Raw genomic sequence first — 12,278 nt, 5'->3', positions numbered from 1 at the left:
CCAGAGCTGGCTTATGCAGGCTCGAGATTTGCTCTGCTTCCCTCTCTGAATCAAGCAGTGGGTGGAAGCTTATACTTAGCACTGACGTCTCCTTCTAGTGCTGTTGGTGGTGATAGCCTCATAGGTTGAGAGGCTAATCTGTTGAGATTAAATTAGATGATATATCTAAAGAGTTTACTCAATGTCTGGCACACACTACATATTCACTGAGGGTTAAATCTCTTCAATTTCTTTGTAGTTCAGGTAATGGAAATCTTTTATAGGTGAGACTCTCTCCTGAAAGTGTTCTGGATGGTGCCAAATTCCATCTCTGGTACTGGTTTTTAAAGCATACTTGGGAAGTTCCAAAGTATTCCCCTCCTAGATGTAACTAAAAATTCTTCCCAAAGAGTATGCCCTTATAAAATCACACAGCATCATAAGGTATATTCAGAGGTGATTAAATTCACTCTCCTCTGTTAAAACCATGATATACAGCTACGTGTAAACAGAAAAAAATTTCTTTCCTTATTCACTGTAAACTCTGCCATAAGAACAGTCTAAATTCAGACTCCAATTCATTCCATGCTCTAATTAATAACCTTCAAATTTTGGTAACAATATTAAATGCATATTTGATGCACAAAATTTTACATAACTTAGAGAAAATTATTCTTCATAAAAAGATACTTCTGTATACCTACTTATAAAGTCTTCCTTTGATCTCCCCACCTGGAAATAATCTTTTAACTACTAAGCCCTCTTCTTTTACTTTTTAAAAAATCCCTCAGAGAAATAATTATTAAATACTATCTATGTTGTAGTTACCTGTGTAGATTTTTTTTTCCCCTAGATTGGAAAATTCTTAAAGGCAGGGACTCTCTTACTCATCTTCCTTACCCTTCCTCAAAATCTAGCACAGCTCCTTGTACATAGATGGGCAATAACATATTCATAGAATGAAAGATAATACATTGAAGGAGAAAGTGGGCCAGTGGTAGATAGAAGTGAACTGGAAACTATTTCATCTTAGTTAAGGAAGACTTCATGGAGCTGGAAATTTTAAGTTAGATTTTTAAGGAGAGGGAGAGATACAACTTTGCAGTGAGAGGAAAATATGTCCCAAGGATTTGGGAGAGTCTCTGCAAGTAATAAGATACAGAACGGGACAAATATGGTTGCAAGATCATGGAGAGATTTGCCTGGCTGGCGTGGAAGATGCAGAAAAAGAATGGATGGGTAGCAGAAGTCTGTTTATGTACATTTCCTGTTCATTCTTCAAGGATGATGGAGAACAGCTGGTTACCATCTTCTGCATAATGGCCTTTCATATATTTGAAGACAGTTTTAAACACTGTTCACTCTCTACTCCAAACTAAATAGTACATGTTCCTACTCTTTCCTCACAGTTTTTTTTGAACACTTTCAACAGATTATTTTTGATACGAGACATACACAAAACAGTACTTCTACAGCAGGATTTCTCAACTTTGGCACTATTGACATTTTGGGTCAGGAAATTCTTTGTTACCAGGGGATACCCTATGCATTGTAGGGTGTTTGACAACATCTGTGGCCCTAGCCATGTGATGTTAGCAGCCCCTCTGAGTTGTGAAGATCTAAAATGTCTCCAGACACTGCCAATTTACCCTAGGGCTAAAATCACCCAGAGTTGAAAACCACTGTATTATAGATAAACAGCAGGAAACCACCACCAATGATTTTGTTGAAGAAGGTGCCTGAAAACCAACTGTGGCCTGCAGACCAGCAGCAACTGCATCACCTGGGAGCTTGTGAGGGATCCAGAATCTCAGGCCCTCCCCAGATTTCCTGAATCCGTATCTACATCGCAACAAGTTCCCCAGAGAACCAGACTCCTGTTAAAGTCTGAGAAGTACAGTTCTGTAATATGGCACTCCTCTCTCATAATGTTGATGCAGGTAACAGAATTTACCTAAATTAAAACTACTCACCATACTTTAGACATAAGGGGGAAGTTGACCCTTTAATCAGGGTCAACTTCACCCCTCTTGAAGGGTTTTCCCAGAACTTCATCATCTTTAATATATGCTTTCCCAAAGGGCATTCATGGTGCTCCTCAACATAAGACCAAGAGCTTTTGGTTTCCTATTTGGGGCCTTTTTGTTTATTCTACATGTTGTGTGGAATGTCCGCGGGTGTGTGCTGCACTTTTTTTCATTTCCTGTCCTCAGAATTCCACAGGCAATTTGCCCAAAGTGGTTGTAAATCAGCCTCTTTCATGTTTTCTAAGGCACCAAGGAGCCTGAAGCACAGGAGATGACATAAATAAAAAAGGTTTACATCTTGTTCTTTTGATTTAAAAGAGTACATAAACAGTAAAAGCAGCTTCTCATAACTTTTAGTTCAATGTTCATGTTGTTATATTAAGTTGTCTTGGAACTTTATGTACCGGAAGTAAAGCAAAATCATACTTATTCTTTTTTTTTTTGTCATACTTATTCTTAATCAAAGTTAAAAAAAAAAAAAAGAGCAAACAGACCGAGGTGGCTTTAGGGGGCAACATAGGGTGAAAATGTTGGGAAACACAGACAATAATCAGATGTCAAAAGTAAATCCTGGAGAACGGAGCCTGCGTTTCCGCAGAGCTGGAACTCCCAGCTCGGGGTCTCTTCCCTCCGCCGTCACGGAACTTCCCCGGAGCCCGAGGGGAGGGCGGCCTCACTGAGGCTGCCGACTCTGGAGGGGCCCCAGTGGCCGAAGCCGCGACAATCGTGGGGACGGCGGGCCGGATCACTCATCCTGGGGTGAGCCAGCTGCCATGTCATGAGGACACTCAAGCAGCCCTAAGGAGAGATCCATGTGGCAAGAAACTGAGGCCTCCAACTGCAGGCACGTTATATTGGTGATGATGGGTGCCATGTGAGATATGACTTCATTAAACAGAATAGGTTCATCAGCGGTGCTGCAGAAGGCATTGTTTCATCTTTTCCATGGCTAATATTCGATTGTGTACATGTACCACTTCTTCTTTGTCCATTCATCTGTACATAGACATTTTGCTTGCATACATGTCTCGCTATTATACACCAGACATACATCTACATGTGGAACAACTCCTTCAGAACACCTACTGAACGCTGGCAGAAGACCTCAGACCTCCCAAAAGGCAAGGAAGTCCCCTCGTACCTCAGTAGGGAAAAAGAAAAAAGAGTAAACAGAGACAAAAGAATAGGGATGGGACCTGCACCAGCGGGAGGGAGCTGTGAAGGAGGAAAAGTTTCCACACATTTGGAAGCCCCTTCGCGGGCGGAGACTGCGGGTGGCGGAGGGGGGGAAGCTTCGGAGCCGCGGAGGAGAGCGCAGCAACAGGGGTGCGGGAGGCAAAGCAGAGAGATTCCAGCACAGAGGATCGGTGCTGACCGGCACTCATCAGCCGGAGAGGCTTGTCTGCTCACCCTTCGGTCAGAGCGCAGGGAGAGGACTGGGGTTGGCGGCATGAATACAGCCTGCAAGGGGTTGGTGCACCACCGGGAGGGAGTCCAGAGAAAAGTCTGGACCTGCCGAAAAGGCAAGAGACTTTTTCTTCCCTCTTTGTTTCCTGGTGCGCGAGGAGAGGAGTTAAGAGCGCTGCTTAAAGGAGCTCCAGAGACGGGCGCGAGCCGCGGTAATCAGCACGGACCCTAGAGATGGTCATGAGACGCTAAGGCTGCTGCTGCCGCCACAAAGAAGCCTGTGTGCGAGAACAGGTCACTATGCACACCTCCCTTCCGGGGAGCCTGTGCAGCCCGCCACTGCCAGGGTCCCAGGATCCAGGGACAACTTCCCCGGGAGAACGCATGGCGCGCCTCAGGCTGGTGCAACGTCCCGCTGGCCTCTGCCGCCGCAGGCTCGCCCCACACTCTGTACCCCTCTCTCCCCCACCCCCGCGGCCTGAGTGAGCCAGAGTCCCTGAAGCAGCTGCTCCTTTAACCCCGTCCTGTCTGAGCGGGAACAGACGCCCTCAGGCGACCTACACGCAGAGGTGGGGCCAAATCCAAAGCTGAGCCCCGGCAGCTGTGAGAACAAGAGAAAGGGAAATCTCTCCCAGCAGCCTCTGAAACAGCGGATTAAAGCTCCACAATCAACTTGATGTACCCTGCATCTGTGGAACACATGAATAGACAACGAATCATCCCAAATTGAGGAGGTGGACTTTGAGAGCAAGATTTATGATTTTTTTCCCCTTTTCCTCTTTTTGTGAGTGTGTATGTGTATGCTTCTGTGTGAGATTTTTGTCTGTATAGCTTTGCTTTCACCATTTGTCCTAGGGTTCTATCCGTCCGTTGTTTTTTTTCTTTAAAAAATTTTTTTTCTTAAAAATTATTTTTATTTTAATAACTTTATTTTATTTTACTTTATTTTATCTTCTTTCTTTCCCTTTCTTTCTTTCTTTCTTTTTCTCCCTTTTATTCTGAGCCGTGTGGATGAAAGGCTCTTGGTGCTGCATCCAGCACTCAGTGCTGTGCCTCTGAGGTGGGAGAACCAACTTCAGGACACTGGTCCCAGCTCCACATAATATCAAACGGCAAAAATCTCCCAGAGATCTCCATCTCAACACCAGCACACAGCTACATACACTCAACGTCCAGCAAGCTACAGTGCTGGACACCCTATGCCAAACAACTAGCAAGACAGGAACACAACCCCACCCATTAGCAGAGAGGCTGCCTAAAATCATAATAAGTCCACAGACACCCCAAAACACACCACCAGATGTGGACCTGCCCACCAGAAGACAAGATCCAGCCTCATCCACAGAACACAGGCACTAGTCCGCTCCACCAGGAAGCCTACACAAACCACTGAACCAACGTTAGCCACTGGGGACAGACACCAAGAACAGCGGGAACTACGAACTTGCAGCCTGCCAAAAGGAAACCCCAAATACAGTAAGATAAGCAAAATGAGAAGATAGAAAAACACACAGCAGATGAAGGAGCAAGATAAAAACCTACCAGACTTAACAAATGAAGAGGAAATAGGCAGTTTACCTGAAAAAGAATTCAGAATAATGATAGTAAAGATGATCCAAAATCTTGGAAATAGAATAGAGAAAATGCAAGAAAAATTTAACAAGGACATAGAAGAACTGAAGATGAAACAAGCAATGATGAACAACACAATAAATGAAACTAAAAATACTCTAGATGGGATCAATAGCAGAATAACTGAGGCAGAAGAACGGATAAGTGACCTGGAAGATAAAATAGTGGAAATAACTACTGCAGAGCAGAATAAAGAAAAAAGAATGAAAAGAACTGAGGACAGTCACAGAGACCTCCGGGACAACATTAAACGCACAAAAATTCGAATTATAGGGGTTTCAGAAGAAGAAGAGAAAAAGAAAGGGACTGAGAAAATATTTGAAGAGATTATAGTTGAAAACTTCCCTAATATGGGAAAGGAAATAGTTAATCAAGTCCAGGAAGCACAGAGAGTCTTACAGGATAATTCCTTTTTACCCGCCTCCTAGAGAAATGGAAATAAAAACAAAAATAAGCAAATGGGGGCTTCTCTGGTGGCCCAGTGGTTGACAGTCTGCCTGCTGATGCAGGGGACACGGGTTCGTGCCCCAGTCCGGGAATATTCCACACCCCGCGGAGCGGCTGGGCCCATGACCATGGCCGCTGAGCTTGTGCATTTGGAGCCTGTGCTCCGCAATGGGAGAGGCCACAATAGTGAGAGACCTGCGTACAGCAAAACAAATCAAAACAAAACAAAAAAAACCCAAAGGGGACCTAATGAAACTACAAAGCTTTTGCACAGCAACAGAAACCATAAACAAGACCAAAAGACAACCCTCAGAATGGGAGAAAATATTTGCAAATGAAGCAACTGACAAAGGATTAATCTCCAAAATTTATAAGCAGCTCATGCAGCTCAATAACAAAAAAACAAACAACCCAATCAAAAAATGGGCAGAAGACCTAAATAGACATTTCTCCAAAGAAGATATACAGATTGCCAACAAACACGAGAGAATGCTCAACATCATTAATCATTAGAGAAATGCAAATCAAAACTACAATGAGGTATCATCTCACACCGGTCAGAATGGCCATCAACAAAAAATCAACAAACAGTAAATGCTGGAGAGGGTGTGGAGAAAAGGGAACACTCTTGCACTGCTGGTGGGAATATGAAATGGTACAGCCACTCTGGAGAACAGTATAGAGGTTCCTTAAAAAACTACAAATAGAACTACCATATGACCCAGCAATCCCCCTACTGGGCATATACCCTGAGAAAACCATAATTCAAAAAGAGTTATGTACCAAAATGTTCATTGCAGCTCTACTTACAATAGCCAGGAGCTGGAAACAACCTAAGGGGCCATCATCGCATGGATGGATAAAGAAGATGTGGCACATATATACAATGGAATATTACTCAGCCATAAAAAGAAATGAAATTGAGTTAATTGTAGTGAGGTGGATGGACCTAGAGTCTGTCATACAGAGTGAAGTAAGTCAGAAAGAGAAAGACAAATACCATATGGTAACACATATATATAGAATCTAAGAGAAACAAATGTCATGAAGAACCTAGGGGTAAGACAAGAATAAAGACACAGACCTACTAGAGAATGGACTTGAGGATATGGGAAGGGGAAAGTGTAAGCTGTGACAAAGTGAGAGAGTGGCAAGGACACATATACACTACCAAACGTAAAATAGATAGCTAGTGGGAAGCAGCCGCATAGCACAGGGAGATCAGCTAGTGCTTTGTGACCACCTGGATGGGTGGGATAGGGAGGGTCGGAGGGAGGGAGACGCAAGATGGAGGTGATATGGGAACATATGTGTATGTATAACTGATTCACTTTGTTATAAAGCAGAAACTAACACACCATTGTAAAGCAATTATACTCCAATAATGATGTAAAAAAAACAAAAGTAAATCCTGATTTCATATGTACCAGCAAAAGAGAGAGTTTTTCCTTGAATAATATTAACAGCTATATAGTATACTTACTATGTGTTACACCTCACATGCTCCATCTCATTTAATTTGCTAACAAGCCTACAATCAAATACCATTGTTATTACCATTGGACAGAATAGGAGAAGGAGGCTTAAGATGATAGAGAAATTTGCCTACATTTCTTCAGGACTCCCAAATCATTTACATTAATCCCATTTTTATATCTTAGCACTAAAACTGGGAAGATTTAGTAGAAGGTGACATGGGGATGAGTTTAGAAGAGAGGCTACTATGTGTCCATGTAATTCCATCTTCTGAGAAGTAATTTGAGGAGGAGGCTCTTCCACAGTGGCCATGGCTGGGAGGATGCTGGGAGTGAGGGGAAGGTTGTCATAAGGAGATAAGTCATGGCTACCCAGCTAGATAAAGCTGTACTGGGACTTCAGCTAAAACACATATGTTTAGGTAGAAAAGAAGTGGAAAGGCTTGCTTCCCTTCAAATATGGTTATGTGAGTTATATATCTAAGGGCTAAAAGGTGAAGAGGATGATGAAGTTGTTGGTATTGAAGGATAGCTCTTGTGAAAGAGATCATTTTGTGCAATTTCTTTACTCTAGGATGGAATATGATGTGTAAGACAACTAAATGAGAGAAAGAGAAAGAGGCGGAGAAGTAAGCTACTGTTGTGCAATGTTTTCTGCTTACAAATATTTTCATATAAACAAAGGTATTGAGCTAGTCAGCAAACTGCAGAGGCTAGGAGGTAGCAGTCATTACTGTCTTTTTGTGTGCTGGAAACTGTAGCTTAGAGGGGTTAAGTGATTTGTCCAAGGTCAGGCTGTGCTAGTGGCAGAGATAAGACATCAACATTGGTCTTCTGAGGTCAAATCATAGACTCACTATGACCAGAGTGCTATTTAGTAAGATTAATAAAAATAAAAAAGTAACAACCCAGCTCAATAAAACCCTCAAATGGCCGGTGAGAGCTCTGAATCATCTTGTAGCTTTGAAGCATTTGAGTGTAAGATTGGCAGGAAAAGCTGAATGAAGGGGGACAAGTCTGGGCATCTCTAGTGGGCATTGACTTTCTTGTGGAAGGACGATCCCCCTCCTTCACACATCCTCTGAGTTCCAAAAAAAGTCACTGAAGCCTGTTTGATTGTTTGCTTCTTAATGAAAAAAGGCTGTCTTTCATAGGGTGGTCCAGAAATTTTGACCTGGTAATATCCAGACTGGAGTATTTAATAGCCAATGGAATTCTGAATATTTTAAACTCCAAGCCCAAGGCAAGAGGGTATCAAATAATTGGTGACTAGGAATGTATGTTAAAATGCTATTGCTTTCTTTCAACAACTTCCTACACATGTTTATCCAATCTAGACATAATAGAAATCATGCAATTAACATTATTTTATTATTTTTAATATAAAGAGTGAAATGATGATACACTAATGAGATAGGAAATCATAGTAATTGTGTTATTATAGTTAATTAATGGTTTTTAGAACAAACTCCTTGACAGTATAGAAAGATGGTGATCTTTAGAGGTGTATGAGCCTGGGCTTAAGCCTAACACTTTCACTTATATTATCTATTCAATTATTCATATTTATTAAACTACTCCACAAACTTTAATCAAGTCTTTATTTTGGGTTGGATATATGTTAGGCCCTGGAGATACAGACATAAAAAGATGGTGCTCCTGTTTTCACAGATCTTATAGCCTAGCTGAGAAAAAAAAATGGCAAGTGAACCCCGGTTTATCATATTTAAAAGAAGCTTATAAATATCTTCCAGGTATTGGCTGCTGTGAGATATACAAATTATTCATGTGGCAATAAAGAATGCTCCAGAAGTGAGTTAACTGCTTTCATAGGTAGAATCCAAAGAGTCAGTTTACCATCTGGCATTTGAGTTTTCCTTTAGAAGTGGATTTCCCTCCATTCTGATGACCAATTTGTATATTGAAAAGTGATACAGATGTGCTATATTATTGGGGGTAGGACAGTGGGTTCATTGACTCATTTCAGTAGCAAATTTCCTGTTTCTAAACCTAGCTGCAATGACATTTGTAAAGAAAATCTAAGATGAGGGTGTCAGGCCTTCCAAGTGGAAGGGCTAGCTGAGGAGGAGGGCAGGTGATCCTGTCCTCTCAGTTAGATCCCTTGGATTCTCACCTCAGTCCCCCAAGTGGTGATGCATATTGCTGATGTCACCCAGGCTCTGAGCCAACAGAAAGTTGAGGCTTCTCTCACTTCAATGACAATCTACTCCCCTCTAACTGACTTCAAACATTTTAAGTCTATTCTAAGAACAGGATGAGCCTGCAGTGACTCTTCTAATACATTTAGGCCACACTGAGTCACCGTCTTCAGCCACCTGAGAATGAGACAGCACACCTAGGAATGCAAGCTTTGTGTTGCAGAGCAGCAGACTCTTCTGTATTCCCCAGACCTGAGCGCTGGTACATCCTTATCTCTTGTTGTACCAAAGCCTTCAGATGAAAAGAGTTCATCCACCACTGCTCGAACGGATATAAACTCCCCAAATCATATATACTCACTATAACTAATTCTGTGATACATTAGGTATTTTACATTACTCCAAATTTAATTTTTTTACTCAAATTCAAATAAAATACATTCAACTTTGAGGCACTCCAGCAGTTGGAAGAAAAACATTTTAATGATAAAAGTTGGTAAAAGATGGAAGGCTCTTCCTCACCTTGAAATATATAACAAAACATCTTTAAAGTATTCGTACTGTGGATCTGAAATCTTAATTAGTTTAAGTGAGTTGGAACTCAATTTTGTGTACATGTTGCCTTAAAAGATAAAATTTGATCAAGAGTATAAGTGAATCTGTACACAAAAGTGACAGCACTATATAATTCTGAGATGAATTTCATCTGAGATGAAATCTGAGATGATTACTTTTATAGCATTGCGATCTTGAAAGCCAAAGAACTCCAGTGGTGAAGACACAGGAAGTAAAAACAGAATGAAAATAAGACAATATTAAAGCCTTGAGCAGAGTATAGAATCAACACAAGTGTTTGGAAATGATGTCATAATCTCAAATACAGAAAATCTATATTTTCTGGAAAAAACACCATACCTAACTCACTGTCTCCTTCAAACAAGTGGAGCTTCCCTATACAGTTATGTAAGAAGAAAATCTGGCTCAATCAATCTCACCATTCAAAGTCCTTTCAACAGAAATGATGTAATATGTCAGCAAGATATCAACCTCCATCAGCAAGCCCAGAAAAGCCAATCCAAATAAACACCTCGATGATCAAGCATTTTCCAAGTTTCATCCCGGGAAGCTGCTTTTTAACTTCGGCTTGCTGTAGTGAGGGAATTGTTTTGACTTTCAGTACTAATGTCCTGTGGGCCTCCAGTTACTACAAATGGTATTTGAACTTCAAAGTGAGCGTGTGTATATGTGCATATCTGTATATGACTGGTAGGAAAGAGGCAAGGAGGTCTAATGCTTGGCACACAGTAGGTGTTTAATACAAGTTTGTTAAATGGAACAGGATGGAATAAACAGAGAAATGAAGTTTTTAGTATAAAGGTCATTCTGGCTGTAAGAATTTGTCTCCTTCCATAAGTGCTGCCCAGAATATTAAACTCCAATGGAGTGTTTCCCAAACATCCTTTGTTAAAAATCCTTATAAATTTTTATAATATCTACAGACATCTGTTTTTTCCCCCGTATCTTCCCACCACAAATAATTGCCTTCTTTGCCAGCTCCTCTCAGACTGTGCCTTCTCCTGAAATTCTTAAACAGTCTCAGAACCCAGTGCCTCCACCCTATAAGCATCATCTTCTGGCTCTGTGTTTTACAGGATAAAAAAGCTGCAGAACCTTAGGGGTCCCTGGATCCCACTGTGGGAAACACAGCTTGTATGTTTGTGCAAGCAACATGAGCACAGAACTCTGTTCTCCAGCTGCCCTGGTGTCCTGGGAGCTGAACTCATTACTTTCTGTGACTACACAGCATGGAGAGCTGCATACGGAAAGGCATATTGCAATTCAAAACAGAGTAGGGTTGCACCCTATTTAAGTGTTTACCCAGATATATGACATATGAAGTCTTTAGATGTGTAAGAATCTGAGGGAATGTTGTGTTTTTGTTAGTGAAAACTTTTCAATGAACTTTATTAATTAATAAATAATTTCTTCTCAGTCAGACAGTAAGACATTGCCAGTTTTAAGGTTATTTTTGCTAGTAGGCACAACAAGTACTTTTCAGGGCCAGAAGAGCAAAGAGGTAGTATATAATATAAAATAAATTATTTTCAATTTACCTAGTAGCTCTAACTGTCAATATCCAATTCCAGGCACTAAGAGATTCCATATTGATTCTCCTGTACCATTTAATGGGACAATTTTTCTGGATGGCTTCAGTGTTGGCTATTGAAGGCCATATACATGTCCAAGTGTGTGAAGCATGGTTACTATCAGATACTTCCACTGCTTCTCTGGGGACAATGAGTTTGTGCCACTTCTTTTTTTACTTATTTGATTGTGTATATGTTTAATAACTCCAATGATAATTAGGAAATTGAAAATCATTCATATAACTGCATATACTACTTCCTTGATTTCCTGACCCATGAAACTATCTGTTGTACATACTAGCAAAAACAACCTTAGTACTAGCAACATGTTACTGGCTCATAAATTTCACTGAGAAGAAATTATATGTGAGTTAATAAAATTCACTGAAAAGAATCTGTTAATAAAAGTACAACTTTTTATTCAGGCTCCTTCTTCTAAGGCATCGATGGACAGAATGCATATGGTAGCTGGCTAAGACTGGACCCTGAGATTGAACCAATGACATCTCAAAAATGTGAAAAAAGGATTGTCCAGTTATTTAATATTCAAGTAATACAAAAAGAGTGAAAAACCATTCTTTTTCTTAATTGTACAATTGGAGTTCAGAACTAAAATTTTTAAATTGAAAACACACGTGTGTAACAAAAAATAAATTAGAAATAAATGTAAAAGAATAATCATAAAATCTTCAAATATGTGTCTTACTTGAAACATTTATTTAGATTGTTGAAATTTAAAGAGTGAAAGTTTAGGGCTTTTTAAAAAATAAGATTGTTTATACTGCATTACGGTATCACCTATAAAATCTAACACATTCTTCACTTAGTGAAATTCCAACATGTGAAAAAAAATCAATTTAATTAGGTTGTGATTATTTAGATTGGAAAGTAATTATTGGCATGGTGAGTCAGCTATAATGTTCTTTCAAAGAGTGAGCATGCCCAGACTTTTAAAAATGTGATTTTTATGCAAGGCTTAAGAACACAACACATAAAATGAAGTCT

General features: G+C 40.4%; 1 protein-coding gene across 2 annotated transcripts in view; it reads right to left on the bottom strand.

Annotated features, from left to right (window-relative positions):
* The window catches only part of ITGA1 (integrin subunit alpha 1), a 164,480-nt gene that overhangs the window by 106,231 nt on the left and 45,971 nt on the right, over positions 1 to 12,278 (bottom strand). The gene's annotated exons all lie outside the window — the stretch shown is intronic.

The sequence above is a fragment of the Neophocaena asiaeorientalis genome, unplaced genomic scaffold (assembly GCF_003031525.2).
Source record: "Neophocaena asiaeorientalis asiaeorientalis breed wild unplaced genomic scaffold, Neophocaena_asiaeorientalis_V1.1 scaffold57, whole genome shotgun sequence".
NCBI lineage: Eukaryota > Metazoa > Chordata > Mammalia > Artiodactyla > Phocoenidae > Neophocaena > Neophocaena asiaeorientalis.
This window is presented reverse-complemented; position numbering and strand designations above follow the sequence as displayed.